We start from the raw sequence: 6,873 nt of genomic DNA, 5'->3' as shown, positions 1-6,873 counted from the left end.
AGAGAACAAATAAAGAACTGCATGAACTTTTAATTGACTACCCCTTTAGTAGGTCACTTCAGCCTATTACAAATTCTCAATTAATTATTATCACCTTTAAACACACCACTTTCCTGATTTTTTTTAGCATAACCCTCATTGTTACACTTTTGTCGAAGTAAAGCCCTGATTTGGGAAGGAGTGGCCCCTTCAAAACGAGCAATCACAGCATCTGTGAACACAAAAATAAAAACATTTAATTTTATGATAATCACTGTTATCAGATTTAGCTGCAATGGTTTATCTAGGTCGGATATACATTTGTAAAGTAAAGATACATGAAAACAATATATGCAATCTAAACATTTTTAATTTTAAATCATAACACTTAAACTGTCCAAATAAACCTGTAATATTCTGTGTGTAGCACAACAGCAATAGATGGGTTACCATCCACACAATTTGTATGCAGATTGTTGATATAGCATTATTAAATGCTGGATGAAAAGACCAAGGCACAAAATCAAATCTATAAATGTTAAGAAAAATTTGTACTTGTCCTTTACATAAAATGTGATGGAAAGGCATTTCCCTGAAAACAAAAAAATTAAATGTATAGTTAAGTACTATGAATAGTCTTAATGATTATTTTTTAACAGTGCATATTCATAAACAAAGGTTTGGACATCACTAGTACCAAAAACAAACAAAAAAAACAAATGGAAGTGAAGTAGAGAGCTAATGTGGATAGAGACAGCTCTCTCTGACAATGACTCATGATTAATTTATCTTCCAGGTACTTACAGAAAAATTTATAGAACAAAGATGACTCTATAATGCGCATTTAAATACTATACTGTAAAAAGTGGTAACCTGCAATTGTTATGTAGAAAGCTATTTCTACCAGTCCTTCTTAGTATAGCGTAATATATTTAGTTTGAGTCAGCAATTTTGATTGTTTCCCCACCAGTGACAGATTTTTATGTCATTTATGAGACAATGTTTCAACGCCAATTGTTTATTTTGATATACTGTTTGTACAGATATTCTCAGAACAAAATATTGTAGGGCCATGAAAGTTGGTTAACCCTTTACCAGTCACTCCCCATTTTTGGCATGGAGACAGAAATGACATAACCAAAATAAAAAGGTTTCTGCTCATGATTCTTTCTGACTAGATACATAATCAACATTTGTTCACAAAGCTGACACTTCAAAGTTTACTGTTCAGGAATCAAAATTACTCAGACTGTTATGATAATAGAGATATACACTGTAAAACCGACAAGTAACTTAACTCAAACCGTGAGTAAACAGATATCCTTAAAAACCTGACAAATTAGGTTAACTCATACCGTTTGAGTAAACCGACTGCCTTAAACCATTTAAGTACTCTGAACTTAAAGGGTTAGTTCACCCATATAGCAAATTTATGTAATTAATAACTTACCCTGATGTTGTTTCAAACCCGTAAAACCTCAGTTTATCTTTGGAACACAGTTTTAAGATATTTTAGATTTAGTCCGAGAGCTCTCAGTCCCTCCATTGAAGCTGTGTGTACGGTATACTGTCCATGTCCAGAAAGGTAAGAAAAACATCATCAAAGTAGTCCATGTGACATCAGAGGGTCGGTTAGAATTTTTTGAAGCATCGAAAATACATTTTGGTCCAAAAATAGCAAAAACGACGACTTTATTCAGCATTGTCTTCTCTTCCGTGTCTGTTGTGAGAGAGAGTTCAAAACAAAGCAGCTGGATATCCGGTTCGCGAACAATCATTCAGTTCACCAAATCGAACTGAATCATTTTAAACGGTTCGCATCTCTAATACGCATTAATTTACAAATGACTTAAGCTGTTAACTTTTTTAAGGTGGCTGACACTCCCTCTGAGTTCAAACAAACCAATATCCCAGAGTAATGCATGCACTCAAGCAGTACACTGACTGAACTGCTGTGAAGAGAGAACTGAAGATGAACACCGAGCCGAGCCAGATAGTGAATAATAGACTGACTCGTTCACGAGTGAAGAACCGGTTGCATCGGTTTTCGGATCACCAGTAGTTCTTTCGGACAGTTCGATTCAATAAACCGGTTGAAGAAAACGGTTCACTGGTTCTTTTGCGCTCGACGTATAATGGCGTCATTTGCGATGATTGCCCTTGATTTAAGCCTTCGGTTTACCCGCGCTCATAACACTAGCACAGAATCAGTTCAGAATCAATCACCAAAAGAATCAGTTCAGTTCAGACGCCCTGTGTGTCGGTCTGCTTTACGCTGAATCACACATGCGCAGTATCATCAGCTCCTCGGTTCACGAATAGGACACGTCTGACAAAAAAGGTTTTTGACTTGTGAACGAGTCAATGTTTTGTTTGTTATCTGGATCGGCTCGTGTTCATCTTCAGTTCTCTCTTCACAGCAGTTCAGTCAGTGTACTGTTTGAGTACATGAATTACTCCGGGATATTGGTTTGTTTGAACTCAGAGGGAGTGTCAGCCACATTAAAAAAGTGAACAGCTTAAGTCATTTGTGGATTAATGCGTATTAGAGATGCGAACCGTTTAAAACGAATCAGTTCGATTTGGTGAACTAAATATTTCTTTCGCGAACCGGATATCCAGACTGCTTTGATTTGAACTCTCTCTCACAACAGACACGGAAGAGAAGACAATGCTGAATAAAGTCGTCGTTTTTGCTATTTTTGGACCAAAATGTATTTTCGATGCTTCAAAAAATTCTAAATGACCCTCTGATGTCACATGGACTACTTTGATGATGTTTTTCTTACCTTTCTGGACATGGACAGTATACCGTACACACAGCTTCTATGGCGGGACTGAGAGCTCTCGGACTAAATCTAAAATATCTTAAACTGTGTTCCAAAGATAAACGGAGGTCTTACGGGTTTGAAACAACATGAGGGTAAGTTATTAATTACATAAATTTGCTATCTGGGTGAACTAACCCTTTAATTCAGTTGAGTTCACTGAAAGAAGATTTACATTGCAATTAAATAATGAAGTGATTAATTGATTGATAATTGAGCATTAGTGATTAACACCTGCTGTTAACAAACAGAATCACTGAAAAGAGAAAGGAACTACAACTGACTTCAGACACAGCCTTAGATGAATTAAACTGAAATGAAATACATTACATTTCTCAAGATCTGATTAAACAACCCCACAAACAGCATCACCAGCTCCACTTATTAATAACCAGACTGACTTTATTTCTGTCAGACGTCTACAGAAGATCTTATTGAGAATGAACTAAGGTTTAGATGTTGATTTATTGTTTCACTTGAAGTAACCATGTTAGAGCTTCAATGCTCAAGATTGTCAGTTTACAGGATGAACTGCAAACTAGCCCAAATCTGCTTAAAACCTTCTCTCTCAATGAGAGAAAGCTGCTTCATTCAATGTTTAGTGCAAAACTTGACAAACTGAAAGATGCTTATGTCTAATGAAATAAAATGCTTTTTGCAATGCAGTGAGACAGATTTAAATGTGTTTGAAGTTATATGCACAAATACTTATGTTAGAGCTCCAATGCTCAAGATTGTCAGTTTACAGGTTTCTGAGACCACTAATGTTCAAATAGTGCTTCTGTTTTATTGGATCTTAGTGTTGCGTTTGACACAATTGACCACAACATTCTTTTGCATAGACTTGAACACTTTGTTTGCATCAGTGGAAGTGCATTAGCATGGTTTAAATCGTACTTATATGACCGCCATCAGTTCGTAGCAGTGAATGAAGATGTATCCTATCGATCACAAGTGCAGTATGGAGTACCTCAAGGCTCAGTACTAGGGCCGCTACTCTTCACGCTTTATATGTTACCCTTGGGAGAAATCATCAGGAAACATGGTGTTAGCTTTCACTGTTATGCTGATGATAATCAGCTCTATATTTCTTCGCGGCCCGGTGAAACACACCAATTTGAAAAACTAATGGATTGCATAGTCGATATAAAAAACTGGATGACGAGTAATTTCTTACTGCTAAATTCTGAAAAAACAGAGGTGTTAATTATAGGACCTAAAAACTCCGCTTGTAATTACCTAGAACACTGTCTAAGACTTGATGGTTGCTCTGTCAATTCTTCGTCATCAGTTAGGATCCTAGGTGTGCTATTTGATCGCAATCTTTCCTTAGAAAGCCACATTTCTAGCATTTGTAAAACTGCATTTTTCCATCTCAAAAATATATCTAAATTACGGCCTATGCTCTCAATGTCAAATGCAGAAATGTTAATCCATGCATTTATGACCTCAAGGTTAGATTATTGTAATGCTTTACTGGGTGGTTGTTCTGCACGCTTAGTAAACAAACTACAGCTAGTCCAAAATGCAGCAGCAAGAGTTCTTACTAGAACCAGGAAGTATTTATTTATTAGCCCGATCCTGTCAACACTGCACTGGATCCCTATCAAACATCGTATAGATTTTAAAATATTGCTTATTACTTATAAAGCCCTGAATGGTTTAGCACCTCAGTATTTCAATGAGCTACTTTTACATTATAATCCTCTACGTCCGCTACGTTCTCAAAACTCAGGCAATTTGATAATACCTATATCAAAATCAACTGCAGGATGCAGATCCTTTTCCTATTTGGCGCCTAAACTCTGGAATAACCTACCTAACATTGTTCGGGAGGCAGACACACTCTTGCAGTTTAAATCTAGATTAAAGACCCATCTCTTTAACCTGACATACACATAACATACTAATATGCTTTTAATATTTAAATCCGTTAAATAATTTTTAGGCTGCATTAATTAGGTAAACCGGAACCGGAAACACTTCCCATAACACCCTATGTACTTGCTACATCATTAGAAGAATGGCATCTACGCTAATATTTGTCTGTTTCTCTCTTGTTCCGAGGTCACCGTGGCCACCAGATCCAGTCTGTGTCCAGATCAGAGGGTCACTGCAGTCACCCGGATCCAGTACGTATCCAGACCAGATGGTGGATCAGCACTTAGAAAGGACCTCTACATCCCTGAAAGACAGCGGAGACCATGACAACTAGAGCCCCATATACAGATCCCCTGTAAAGACCTTGTCTCAGAGGAGCACCAGGACAAGACCACAGGAAACAGATGATTCTTCTGCACAATCTGACTTTGCTGCAGCCTGGAATTGAACTACTGGTTTCGTCTGGTCAGAGGAGAACTGGCCCCCCAACTGAGCCTGGTTTCTCCCAAGGTTTTTTTCTCCATTCCGTCACCGATGGAGTTTCGGTTCCTTGCTGCTGTTGCCTCTGGCTTGCTTAGTTGGGGACACTTCATCTGCAGCGATATCGTTGTCTTGATTGCAAATAAATGCACAGACACTATTTAACTTAACAGAGATGACATAACTGAAGCCAATGATGAACTGCCTTTAACTATCATTTTGCATTATTGACACTGTTTTCCTAATGAATGTTGTTCAGTTGCTTTGACGCAATGTATTTTGTTTAAAGCACTACATAAATAAAAGTGACTTTGACTTTGACTGTTCAAATGAACTGCAAACTAGCCCAAATCTGCTTAAAATCTTACCTCTCAATGAGAGAAAGCTGCTTCATTCAATGTGTAGTGCAAATCTTGCCAAACTGAAAGATGCTTATGTCTTATCAAATATAATGTTTTTTGCAATGCAGTGAGACAGTTTTTAATGTTTTAAAAGTTATCTGCACAAAACTTATGTTAGAGCTTCAATGCTCAAGATTGTCAGTTTACAGGTTTCTGGGACCACTAATGTTCAAATAGTGCTTCTGTTCAAATGAACTGCAAATTAGCCCAAATATGCTTAAAACCTTCTCTCTCAATGAGAGAAAGCTACTTCATTCAATGTTAAGTGCAAAACTTGCCAAACTGAAAGATGCTTATATCTAATGAAATAAAATGTTTTTGCAATGCAGTGAAACAGTTTTTAATGTGTTAGAAGTTATATGCACAATATCTTATGTTAGGACTTCAATGCTCAAGATTGTCAGTTCACATGTTTCTGAGACCAGTAATGTTGAAATAGTGCTTCTGTTCAAATGAAGTGAAATCTAACCCAAATCTGCTCAAAAGCTTGTCTCTCTGTGAGATAGAGCTGCTTCATTCAATGTTCAGTGCAAATCTTGCTAAACTGAAAGATGCTTCTGTCTTATGAAATACAATGTTTTTGCAATGCTGTAAGACAGTTGTTAATGTGTTAGAAGTTATATGCACATAAACTTATGTTAGAGCGTCAATGCTCAAGATTGTCAGTTTACAGGTTTCTGAGACCAGGAATGTTGAAATAGTGTTCTGTTCAAATGAAGTGAAATCTAGCCCAAATCTGCTCAAAAGATTGTCTCTCTATGAGAGAAAGCTGGTTCATTCAATATTCAGTGCAAATCTTGCCAAACTGAAATATGCTTATGCCTTATGAAATACAATGTTTTTCCAATGCTGTAAGACAGTTATTAATGTGTTAGAAGTTATATGCACAAAAACATATGTTAGGACTTCAATGCTCAAGATTGTCAGTTCACAGGTTTCTGAGACCAGTAATGTTGAAATAGTGCTTCTGTTCAAATGAAGTGAAATCTAGCCCAAATCTGCTCAAAAGCTTGTCTCTCTGTGAGATAGAGCTGCTTCATTCAATGTTCAGTGCAAATCTTGCCAAACTGAAAGATGCTTATGTCTTATGAAATAAAATGATTTCTGCAATGCGGTGAGACAGATTTTAATGTGTTCGAAGTTATATGCACAAAAATTATGTTAGGACTTCAATGCTCAAGATTGTCAGTTTACAAGTTTCTGAGACCAGTTATGTTGAAATAGTGCTTCTGTTCAAATGAAGTGAAATCTAGCCCAAATCTGCTCAAAAGCTTGTCTCTCTATGAGAGAAAGCTGCTTTAATT

The sequence above is a fragment of the Carassius carassius genome, chromosome 39, assembly GCF_963082965.1.
Source record: "Carassius carassius chromosome 39, fCarCar2.1, whole genome shotgun sequence".
NCBI lineage: Eukaryota > Metazoa > Chordata > Actinopteri > Cypriniformes > Cyprinidae > Carassius > Carassius carassius.
Note: the sequence above shows the minus strand (reverse complement) of the source record.